Source organism: Populus euphratica, unplaced genomic scaffold (genome assembly GCF_000495115.2).
Source record: "Populus euphratica unplaced genomic scaffold, PopEup_1.0 scaffold52.1, whole genome shotgun sequence".
Classification (NCBI taxonomy): Eukaryota; Viridiplantae; Streptophyta; class Magnoliopsida; order Malpighiales; family Salicaceae; genus Populus; species Populus euphratica.
This window is the reverse complement of record NW_011499933.1, coordinates 126,280-140,000: the sequence shown is the minus strand read 5'-3', so window position 1 is coordinate 140,000 and position 13,721 is coordinate 126,280.

Below are 13,721 nucleotides of genomic sequence, written 5' to 3'. Positions count from 1 at the left end.
TAAAAACTTTTAAGAAAGCTTCGTTAGTTAAAGAAAAAGTTTTTTTAATTGAAAAGCTTGTCTAAAGAGAAATTTATATTTCTTATAATTGTTTCTTTCTAGGTTGAGACCTTTTATTTATAGAGGTTTATAGAGCCTCAAATTCTTTTCTAATATCATATGATATAATTTTATTAATTGATATTTATAAAGATTGATTTATTTTTCATATCATTTATTTTAATTTTTTTTAAATAACAAAATAATTATTTCACTATTCTAATCAACAATTAACTATATCTTGGTGCATGGTGAGAGGCAAATGGCTTCCAATGTTTTTTTTTTTTTAATACTAATGATTAAATTCAAACCTATTTATGATTTAAAAAAACCCTGAAAGATAGGCTATTTTTTAGAATGAATTAATTCTACGCTAGATAGAGATTGACCTTCAAGTGCAATGGCAGAAGGGAACTTAACTACAAGATCCAGAAAGGACCAAAGATGATTTTAGTATGCATGTTTCCTGTCATGTATTTCAATTTTTTTTTTATTCTTTCTTGTAAAAAATAAAAACAAAAATAACACATGATAAAATTTGATTGGTAAAAAAAATTTAGCTTCTGCGTATACATCTGATAGAAATTATTGAAGCATGATCTATATTAACAAGTCCATAGATATTCCCTGATTTCTATTTTATGGTTGTAAATGCATCTTGAAATATATGGAATCGAATACCGCAATCACCACCGACTATAGTGATCTGCAACCGGAAATCCTGTCAGAATAAGGCAAGCTTAAGTTTGAGCTTGCTATAAAATGCCGATAAATTATGCAGCAGAGAAAAAAAGGTGCCCCGTTCATTGTATAAAATGGACGGGAGCATTCACTTGAATTTCTTCTCCAAGTAACTTTCTCCCCCCATCGTGGCAGCGATCCTCTTTTTCACAACCTCTGTAATATGGATTTGCCGGCACATCGTCACATGATTTGGGATTTTTCGGACTGCATTCACGATTCCCTCCTCGACCAATAGCTCCATAGCCAATCACGGGAGAGGGAGTTTTGGTGTCAGCAACAGTTGGTACACCGGCCGCTTCTGCTAAAAAAAAACATCCCACCATCACGGCGAGCCCAACAACCATCAATGTTTTTGACATTGTTCCGAAAGGTGATCGATCGACAGGCCAATGAGCACTGCTTGTGTTAACAGGAGGCAGGGATTGAAGAAATATTGAGAGCTAATCGGCTGTATTTATACATCAGCCTTGCCTATAATAAGGCACCATTTATTTCTCTGGTTGGCCTTGACATTCTCTGTCATGAAATGTGTTCGAAGTGTTTTGGTTCATTTAATATTTATTTTCAGATAATAAATTTTCCACATACGTTGTTTTTTTCCTGAAAGCAGAAAGAAAGGGGTCTCTGGTATTAAAAAAAAACGTGATTTCTTCATCAAGTGCACATATTAAGGCTTGGATAGACTAGATAAAGATCTATCATTTTTCTTTCCCACGGTTTCTACTTGTGCTTTCTTATGTTCTCTTGGGTTTCCGCTTGTAATTTATTGAAACTTTGTGATGATATTGCTAATATTTGTTATCAGAGCAAGATCTCTTGTCTGGTTTCGGGTTCCGTACGTTAAAATTTGTGTTTGCGATCTCTTTTATTGCATTATAAAGGGAATTTATAATTTTAAAATCACATATTTCCTCGTCAAGTGCACAGATTAAAGCTTGCGAAGACTAGATAAGATCTATCAATTTTCTTTTCTGTAGTTCGGTATTTGTGTTTTCTTGGAATCTTATTGCTATGGCTAGAGATGTGTTCTATTGGGCTTCTGCCTTTAATTTATTTAAATTTCGTTATGATATTGCTAATATTTGGTATCCCAGCAATATCTCTAATCTAGTTTTCGGTTCTGTTGAAATTTATGTCTGAGATCTCTTTAATTGTATTATTGTTATTCATTTTGGGACCCACATAAATATACAAAGAAATGAGAAAAAAAAAAGGAAATACAAAAAAAAAATTGGGACCCACATAAATATACAAAGAAATGAGGAAAAAAAAGGAAATACAAAATACAAAAAAAAATCGAAAAAGTTGGGAAAATAAAAAATATATACCAGTGGGTAGGTCATGAAGAATGTCTAAAAAATTTACAAATACTGGATGGGGATGATCAAAATTGAAAAATTGACAATTCAATTTTAACTAATAAAGGCTTTATTGACAAGAAAAATTCAATTTGAAAAGATAAATTCAAGATTTAAAATTTAAAAACTCAATTAGATTTTTTTCTAGTGTTTAATTGAATTTATTGCTGGTTTAATTGCAAGAAAAATTAGTTTTGAGTTCAATTTGAGCTTAATTAGAAAAAAATTGAAGTTTAGGGTTGAATTATAATTTTAGAAAGTTAATGTGATCAAATTAGAAATTTAATTATATAAATAGTAAAGCTTGAAAGGTAATTAGAGACTTGAATAACAAATTCAAAGTCATGACAAAACCATAAAACACGTGAGTCTTAAGAAATTGAAATCAACAAAATCAATGGTAGAATTGAAGAAATAACAAATTCAAAGTCATGACAAAACCATGACAAAACCATAAAAAAGAGAATTAAAAGTTTAATGATTAATAGAGGGTTAATTTTTATAAATAAAAAATTGAGAATCGAATTGCAAATGATACTGAACTTTGAGGTTGATAATTAAGTTTAAGAGGGATATGGTTGCATGAAATTCAAAGTTGGAAGGCAATTATGGGTGGAACTAAAAAAATCAAAAGATCAGGGACTAAACAGAAATTGGCCAAATCCCAAATTAAAGTAATCATCTCTATTGACTTATCACCGGAATCATTAGTACTATTATTGTCAAGTAAATGTTTGGGAAAATATCGAGTTTATAAAGCTATTACAACTGTGATGGACTAATCCACTTTATTCAGACTGATTGCCATTCATTGGGGAGATATATGGAGAAAAAAGAAGCGATAGCAGGGCTTTGCGTACGTAAAGAGAATGCATGATAAAAAGTATTGTTTGGCGTTGCGACCGTAATAACAAACAGGCACTGAGTTTATGCTCCATTTTTCACTTAAATGAGATGAAACTGAAACATGTTGTATTGTTGCTGCTGCTGCTACAAAATTAGATGCGTGATATACAGGCATTCACTACAGAGTTGATTTAAATCTTATATTTGGTTGATTGATTTTGATTTGTGTTGATAAAATCTTGGATCATGTTTTGTGCATCATTTTTTTTCATTAAAGAACTCTTAAAATGCTTAAAATGTGTTGTAGACATGATTTTCGAGGAGCTGCGGAAATTTTTGCCATTGCATGAAGAAAGAAAGACCAAATGTTGAAGAGAAATGAACTGGTTGTTCTCCTTTACAACCAAAAACCAATTACAAGTTTGATAGTTATTTTTGTGTTTTCTTATTAACATGATATGTGCAATGACAGAGTGTTAAGGTTGATAGAAATGATCATCTAAGCTTAATTGTTTAGTCTTATCAGCATGCCATTGAAATTTGATGGAACAGAAGATATGGTAGCATGAGAATTTGCACAAAGATCTTGTGTGGTTTTTTTTTCCTCCCCCCTATTGCTTTGATGGTGTGAGCACAAGGGGAATTGAGACTCAAGAATACTTATTTTAGTGATTTAACAGGTGATTATGATTCTGATTTCCAGGCTGAGCTTCCTTTTAAAGATGAAAACATTGTGGCGATTTATGAATTATTGGATAGTTTCTGCGAATTCATCATTACCAACCTGTCATACATCTGCTGGCACAAGTATGTAGAGAACTTTTGAAATGAAGTTTCAAGTTACATGTGGATCATAAATATTTCTTCTTTCTTTCTTCTGACCCCATGGTGTGTGTTTCTAAAAGCATTTCGTTTTCGGAAACTTGTGGTTAATTTCAGGATTTGTCCTAACGATGTCAATGAAGCAGTTTCAAGTCATATATTTGCATCTGCAAGATGTGGGGATATACGGTAGCTTCGTGCTGTCTGGAAGCTCTTTTATTTATACACGAAATCAAAACAAGAAAATTCAACCTTCAAGTGTGAAGGCGGTTGTGGCCGACGGTGTGAAAGCGGCTGGCGGCTGGCGGCGGCGGCTGGACAGTTGGGCGGTGACAGCTGGTGGTTGCCTTCCTTGACCTTCTAGATTGAGTTTTATTTCAACAAAGAAGACTGCAACAGGAAAAAGTGAAGAAACAGTGAGACAGAAACAGTCTCACTATTCCAACCACTGCTGCCTGAACCGCCTATGTTAATTCTGCATTGATGATGGCAGAGTTGCTCATGGGTTTCCACCGTGGAATCAAAAGAGATTCCTCACTGTTATTCACCATTGCCATTGTCCTACAATTGGAGAATCAGATACAGAAATGGAATGGCATGTCTTCCCGCGGCGGTCGAGGAAAAAAGGCTGTGAATTTGGTGCTTCTGCATGTGATTTTTTTACCCCAGATTGGCAGCCTGATCAGCAAAGGAAACAAAACTCTACCGTCATTAATATTTCATCTACGGATCCAATTCCCAAGGCAACTAGTTCACTGACAAGCAAAGAAACCAAGGCCCTTTATCTAAGAGCCAGGACAATGCCGCAAGAAAGATCCAAATACAATAAAGGGAGAATGTAGAGCGGTTCAGTTCTTTTCCCATTGAATCTCCCATTTTTGTCCACCCTGCAGCTAAGTTCACGGCTCTCAAGAGAGAACATGCAACAAGCAGACCCGCATAGACAGATTGAACAAGGTTGCAACAACATTGTACTTGTTTAGAATGACTTGCAGAATTTTTTTTCCTACGCTAGAAGATCTAGAATTATTGGTTTTGTAGTAGCAATTGATTGGAATACAAAAATTTGTTTGTCATAGTTCTGTATCAAAAGAAAGTAGATACATTTCACGTACAAATAAGTTCTATTTTATTTTTAGCTTACCAACCAAACCAGAAGCATGAAACTCCAACATAACACGCCATTGCTCGGCGAATTGAATATAAATTAGCACCAGAAATTTCTAATAGCTTCATTATTAAGTCCGCCAATAGCATAAAAGTCGTAGCTGTTAAGATTTGATTTAAGTACCGACTCAAAAAATGTTGGGGTCACTGGGTCATCTGGTTAACTTAACGTGGTGTATAACATGAATTAAAGTTAGGGTTTTAAGCCCTGATAATACAAACATAAAAAAAATTTAGATAAAACTCTATAATGTTTTGATATTTTATTAAAAGTTTGAATTTAATGTTCTCAAAATAAAATATAGATCTCTATTTATATTAGTTATAGATCTAAACTCTTTTATAAGATAAAATTCCTAATTAGAACTAATATGGCTAATAGAATTCATCCATCTAGAATTAGGATTTTTAAATTAACCAAATTCTTGTAAATCTCAAAAACTAAATAAATATTACAATAAAATAATTATTCCATTAAAATGAAAAAATAGAGTGCCATGTCAATCCCCTCAACTTACAAAAAAATCTTGTTCTCGAGTTAACTATGAGAAATTAAACTCAATCATATTAAAAGCATAAATACTTTGAATGTAGCATTGTTATCAATTTATGCATAATGTAGCTTACATTAAATATCTTAAATTCAATTTTAACAAAGATATGTTAATATAGAATTTTTGAATTTTAGCAAAACTTCTCCAAATTCAAAAATTCAACCTTGTATTAAACTGTCTTTTAATTGATGACAACTTTACTTAACGTGTTTGGTTATCCCTCACAATAATGTTTTATCCATCAATTAATTTGATAATTTCATAATATTAATCCAACATGGATAAGCTTTGTTTGGATGACACCTCCACACTTAAGTCCTTTTTGATGTCAACTTTAGCCTTCTAAGCAATTCCAATAACTTATTCTAGCATTTCTTTTAGTGTTACAAGAATTTGAGAATTGCTATATGATACTAATTTATGAGCTTTGGTTTCTTCTTTAGAATTTAATAGATGAAATATTAACAAGAAAAGTAGTATTTATAGTAATGTTGTTATCATTGAGATGATGTTGAAACTGTTTACTTTGAAAATATAAGACTTTGTCCATATTTTTCTTTTTTGTTATGTAAGAAAGTTGAATAAAAAACAAATAATAATAATCTATTTGCTTATCTATCCAACATAAAATATCATTATAATCATCTTATATAAACTCCATAATTAATTATTATCTTAAATCCTATTATGATAGTATTAAAGATATATCAACATGAGTTCGAAAGTCTAGGAATTCAAACTACTATTCTTGAGTACCACAAGAAAGTTTGTGTATCACAAATCCTACATTTTAATGATAAAAACTCTTATTAAAATAAACATAAGCTTTCAACTTTATCAACTGGTTAATAAATCTTTTCTTTAAATATCTTTCATCATAGGAAGGAATCTCATTAAATTCAGAAATAAGTTTGGGTTATGACTTACCTCAAGATAAGTTTCTAGAGAAGTTTCTTTTCTTTTCACGAACCTTGTTTGCGTTATCCATTAGTTAAATTAGATCTGCTATGGTTTGCTCTAAACAATCACTTCTATCACTTCTATGTTTCTAAGGCAGCACAAAACTATCTAGTTTCTCCTCTTGAGTTTGCATGTTGCTCTGGAGGGTCTTCACTCCACTCCTGCTGCATTGTAAAGTGGATTATTACAATCTTCATCCATCAAAAAGATAAATCTGCATTGTAAAGTGGATTATTACAATCTTTATCCATTAAAAAGATAATTTTTTTTTGTATCAATTAACGCGACGTCTAACATAGATAAAAGCTAGGATTCTCAAGTCCTAAGGTTTATATATCTAATTAAATTGTGGAAAAAACTCTTTGGTATTTTGATATTTTATTAAAAATTTGAATGTTTTGAATTTGAATGTTCTCAAAATAAACCAGGTATCCTATTTATATTAGTTCTATACCTAAAACCCCTTTATAAAAAAAGATTTCTAATTAAAATAAAAATCCTTTAAAATAAACCAGGTATCCTATTTATATTTTTATTAGAGTGACTTTGTTTTATTTCTTCTTCTTCTTGATATTAACTACACTCACTCATGTTTGAATTTGGTTTGATCCTGTCAGATTTTGATAGATCAATTTTTATTTTTTTAACTAAATATATGATTTAGGTGGTTTCCAAGTCTGTTAAGTCAGATTTGAGTTTAACAACTATAATAAAATCTTAGACTACGAAAGATGCCGGTTCGGTGGTAACAGTTATGTATGGTGATGTCGAGGTCAAGTTTTTGTGCCCTACTTTTGATTGCCGAAAAAAAAATTTACTCTTTTTGTGGAACCAGCCATCGAATTCTGTAGAGAGAAAGGCCCTATCGATACCCCCATTCTGCTATACCAGCTAAAGAAATATTGTAGAAAAGCAGAGACTACATAAATCAAAATTCTAATAAAACATCGAGAAGATAATTACTGTGATTACTTCAGTTAATCCGAGGAATCAAGAAAATATTTTGCACTTGTTGTCTTCCCTCGGCTTTGGGCTCGACCACATGCCTATTTTGAGCTGGTATGTCTTTTATTGACTTTCGGCTCCACAACATGTCCAATTTATTTTGCTCTTGGGCTGACTCCCTTTGCATATTAGGGTTGCCTTTTGCCTTGAAATTAGGTACGTTATCCACCGTGTCTCTGTTCTGGAAAATGTTTTATATGAAAAATATTTTATTTTGCATTATTTTTTATATTAATAAAATTGTTTTAAAATAATTTTTGGTGTTTGATATATAAGAAAAATAATATGTTTTAAAAAGGAAATAATAAGAAATAATTGTTGGTGGAGCATGTGGTCTCATAAAATATTTTCAACTCTTGAGAATCATAAGTTATTTTTCATTGTTTTACGGGTTTTTTCTTCTTTTTTTTTTTTACAGTAAAACATTTCACGTTGACTAAGTTTTCCTTGGTTCAAAAATATTTTGCAAAAGTATGTTTCACGTGAAAGAAACAAAGCTCAAAAAGTTTTTTTATATAAAAAATTAGTTTTGTATATAAATTATTTGTACTTGAAACTTTATTATTCTTCGCTTATATAAATAAAAAATTTATAATGACTCAAGATTTAACAATATTATCTTGATTTAGATATATTTATAGACAAGATATTTAAACAAAAAAATATATATTAGAAACTCACATATCACTTAATATCACTTAATGAGATTAATTTAAATTCGAGAGGTATATATTAGAAACTCACATATCACTTAATGAGATTAATTTAAATTTGAGAGTTGGGAGGAAATCTCAAACATAAACAAAAATGAAAACACTACAAATAAGTTGAGAAAAAATATGAAAAAATCTGAAAAATTCAAGTTAAAAACTCTTCATTCATTTTATTTTTTATAGTGAATTTTAAAAGTTAAAAGACTAAAAAATTAATAAAAATTAATTTTTAACATAATCAACTATTAATTAGCTATTATAAATTAAGAATTAAATTAAAAAAAAAACTAAAAATTTTTCTAACTAAAAATCTAATGATTCTTTAAAGTTAATTTCTTATTAACTCATAATTTATTAAGAATTACAAGTGCCATTTCTACATGCCCATGCACATTCCTTATTGGCTTATTTAGCATTATTTTGTCACAAAAGAAATGTTTCATTACTTAAAGTACAAGCTAGAGCTATCGAGCTGGTTATTCTTCTTCTTCTTTTTTAGCGAAGGTCATTCTCATCTTCCTTTAGACTCTGGTACGAATCTGCTTATAAACCAAGAAACAAATTTATGAACATCAGTAAGCAACAGTCCTCACACGGCGGCGTATATTCTAGATGTTGATACAACGATCTTGACGTTGCAGCGCACACATGGCATCTGTTCGGCATTTACGTTCATCAAATCTTTCTAATGGTGGAAAGCAGCTGCTCACCTCTCGGTCTTTGGCGGCACAAAAAGAACAAGGAAAATGGTCCCGTTAATTTATTGCTCTTGCATTGTTGCAACTTGCAGGCATAATTTGGCTGGATAAGGTATTCAAATGTTTGTACTCTGTGTTAAATAACGATAGCTAGATTGGTCTGTTTCTAGTTCAATTATCAACCGTATATGTTTCATGTCCAATTTTGTTGATCCGGATTAATTTTTTTAAAAATAAATTAAAGTTTGATTAACTCGTAAATTAATTTTTCTCATCTTATGGTTTGAACAAGTTAACTATTATTATTCAGTTTAATTCAAGATCTTGCTAAAACTAGATGTCAAGTTAACTCTTTTCACCATAGATCCCACACAGTACTTGAGGCTTACGTTGAGTTTCCGAACTTTTAACACATTACACATGCGAATTTAGATGTAAAAAAAAGAGAGAAAGGTTCTCAAATTTAGTGACAAGGACTGTTTACAGAACCTCCATTTTCAAAGGTTTCGTGCGCTCTGAAACTCCTACAGAGAAGCTGGCATGGTCCACCATTTTCTGCTCGTACTATACATAGAAATGGAGAGAGTGGAATGCATTTGTTTTTTTTTCAACCATTACAAAAACGGGCCAATAAGGAAGTGTATGATAGCATTATTTCCATTAGACCCACACTCTTTATTCTCAACGAAATTGGAGTTGACTTTCTCACATATATTAATAATAGATTCATAAGTTAATCCATTTCGAGGAAAAATATGTTGTGGGCAACCAATGGCAAATCGAAAAGTCATCGCATAGTACTAATTAGTTGCAAGCCAATGACTTCAGCACTTGACTATTTTAAGGCCTGTATATATATATATATATGATAATGGGGTGCGTACCATCACGACTAGGACTACATGTTAATCTCCACTTCGCATTTGAATTCAAGTTCTTAGCTAATATTAGAAATGATATTAGATGATCCCATTACCATTATATATCATGTGAAATATTCTCCGAGCACTACAATGGATAATAAAAAATAGTAGGAGTTTTGATTTTTTATGTGTTTTTGAGAATGACAATAGAAGTTTACTTAAGTTTTTTATTTTTATTTTTATTTTAAAAAACATATATGAAAAAGGCTACTGAAGTGCAATCTCTTGGTAATAGAATACACATGTAAATGCTACAAATTAATTTTTTTTTATTAATATAAATCTTTGGATTAATTTACGGTCACTTCAACTAAATATAATTATTGAGTATTTTAGTGCTGATTTTACTTATTTTTATATATATAATATATAGGTGATATTTTGAATCTTGAGGCTAATTGCACGTGAAAATTGATTGTGTTATGATAAATCATGTTCTATAATGATATCCAAGTTTTCAATAATTCAGGGTTAATTTCTAGTCTAGTGTGGTCCCTTTCTAGTAAGGACCAAGATTTTCTTTTGAATCGGGAATTCAAGCTCGCTAAGAAAGAGAGTGGCAGGAACCAATGAAAATATGTGTTGACCACATGAAATAAAAATTAGCTCTTGAGAAATTAATTAAATTAGTGAAGAACCAACTAATCAAGTATTTAACCATAGTACGTATATAGTTCTTACTATGTATCTACTATTTCATTATTCTTTACTTATATTTCATTAACAAAATATATAATTAGTACTATAATACAAATAATAGCGTTGGTTATCTTCTTCATGCATCATGATTCTTGGTGATAACTGCGAATTTACTTATTACAAATAACCACGAAAAGGCCTTTGACAGCTACTTGCATGAATTGACATGGATAAAATTTAAATCAATTAATTACCATGTTTTGAAATGATCCTGTGGAAGCATGGCTGCCTCCTTGTCAGCCAAAGTATGATGGATCCATGGAATTATGTATGTGAAAGGAGTCCAATAATTTGTGAGATACTCATGCATGCTTCCATTTCTTCGCAAATGTCAAGGGTTCTCTCACAAACTCCGTGACATAGTCATGCATATGCCCCACGATTTGTGTAGAAAGAGCCACGCATAAGATAAATTTGGTGTGATTGCATGTTTGATGATCAAAGAAAGAGACCTTAAAATTGTCTCCATGTTCTAGCATGGACGTGAGAACCGGCCGGTACAATAATAATTCGTTGAATTTTTAATGATTTAGATGATCTTATAAAATTTATTATTAATATTAATCCATCAATTTAAAATGACAATCACGTGTTATTATAATAACTTAGATATTTTTTAGAATAAGAAGAAACTCTTTTAATTCAACCGAGCTTTTAATAAGTTGGATAATTTAATAAAAATTATATTAAAATAGTAACTCGTTAAATTTTAAAAATTATAATTAAACTTGTTAAATTTTTAATTTATTCTTTAAAAATTATTAATTTATTCTTTTAAAATTATCAATTCAAATTTTATATATTTTATAGTTATTAAAGATTTATATGATTATTAATTTTAAAATTTATAAAATTAATTAAAATATACATACATAAATTTATCTAAATATATATATGATATTTATGTGTGTGTGTGTGTGTGTATATATATATATATATATAAAAGGGAACTCACCTGTTGTTCCACTAGCAAAGATAATTTTGGGTTAATTTCAAATTAAGACATCTACGTGTTTCACTGTTCTTGATTGGTTGGAAGAAGTAGCAAAGATATTTTCTTTCTTTTTAGTTCTGAGATAGACACTCATGATGTAGCCACAGTGATGGGATAGGTACCACGTGTCCTTCACTTGGGTCACCAGCTTCAAAAGAAAGCTTTTCCTGTCTTGGTCACTAAGCTAAGGTGGCTTGATATTTGACCTACTAAAACAAATTATTTCAAAGAGAAGAAGACGTTATGATCGGGCTTTGCTATCCTGGGTTTCCTCTGTTTCCAAGTCACTCTCACGCAATAACATTTGAGAGTGTTAGGCATTGTTTATAGTAAATGTCGATTAGAACAGGAGTTTCCAGTGACTAACTTATAATATCATAATTTCTAATATTTATATGTATTTGCTGCGTGGATTTTTCTTAATTATATGCCCATTAAGCAAAATTAGTATATATTCATCTCCTTTAGACGTTTTTTTCTGTATAAAATATATTTTACAAAATTTTAAACTTTTTTATTTAAAATTATTTTTTTTTATTATTTTAATATGCTAATATAAAAAATAAATTTGGCTATTGACCAATAAATCATGTTAAGAAGTGTATTCATGATATAAATAAAATATATTATTATTTTATTTTTCTTACCCTATATTTTAAATATTTATCATTAATTGGAGTCAAAGATTGAACTGGCATATAATTATTAATTATAATAAAAACTTTAATCGGTGCAAAAACTTGGGAAGCTCATACTAATCTTACCATAGAATAGAGAATTTTTTTTCCCTTTGAATATTAAAAAATAAATATGATAAGCTATGCACATTAATTAAATTACTACATTCAATCATTTGCATTGCAATTAATATATTCAGGAAAGCAATTTTTATATATAATTTTATACTGTTGATTAAAATGCTATTACAAAAAACTCACCCATCATTCGATCCAAACTCTATTAAAGAAATAGAGAAGGAGTTTAAGGTCGAAATTTATTAATTTTCTTGGAGTGGTGGACTTCGAGAAATACAAATAAAAAAAAATGATGAGGTAGCTAGGTGGACCACCGACACGTGCCGATTTACACCGACACACCGTGATAATGTTGACTTTCCAAAGACGAAAAACAGAGAAGAATCTTCGACAATTTTCTTTCTTTGTTTCTTGATTGAATACAATTCACCGAAAGTGATTATAACCCTAATAAAAGTGGATGGATGGTCATTTTTTCTGTGGCATAAGAATGACCACACAGTCGTCTTCTGTTTATGATACTGTGGTCAAGGATGTAATTAAAAATACTATTTATATTATAAATACAGTAAAATAATTTTTTTAATTTTAATATTTACAGATTAAAGTTACCAAGAAATACTAGAAAAATTATCAATTTAATAATTTTTATATACCAAATACAAATACAGTTTTAAGACACGGTCAAACATAATTTTAAATGCAAAGCTGTTTTAATATTTTTTGTACACATCCAACCAAATCTTAGTGCTCTTTTATAATAATTTGTGAATTAATGATTCTTGGGAATTATCAAATGGGCAATCGGTTGAAGATACTCTACTAATCATAGACGGTAAACATAAAAAATCATTGATTAAACTTGGTATGGTCATGACATAGTACAAAACTCTAGTTATAAATTGAAAAGATTGACCATGTTTGACTAGAGTTATTTTAAAATAAAATAATTTTAAAATTGTTAAAAAAAGATTAGAATAAAGTTTTTTTAATACTATTTAAATAAAATATAAATAATATATTTTATTTTTTAAAAAAATAAATCTAAATAATATACTATTTAAATAATAACCATGACTTGTTTGTTGTCTTTTATTGCTTGAAAAACTTACTGTTCTTGCTTTACGATATGGCGGCAATAGCATGTTAACTAGGTTCTCCTTTTCTTTTATTTTGGGTGTTTTTATGCGCTCAATTAATTGCAGACAAATTAGTAATATCATCGAATAATTAACACAGCCTTTCATAAAAAAAAATTCTAAAATAATATACAAATATCAGAGAAATATTGCAACGAATTAGTGACCAAACTTTGACTAGTTTTTCGATGGATGCCACACTTTTGTGAGTATTCAAGCAAAAGGAAGGATGATGTTCATAATATAAAATGTTTGCTTGCTGTGGACTAGAGTTGCCTGTAGTTTCATTTATTTATTGTGGGTAT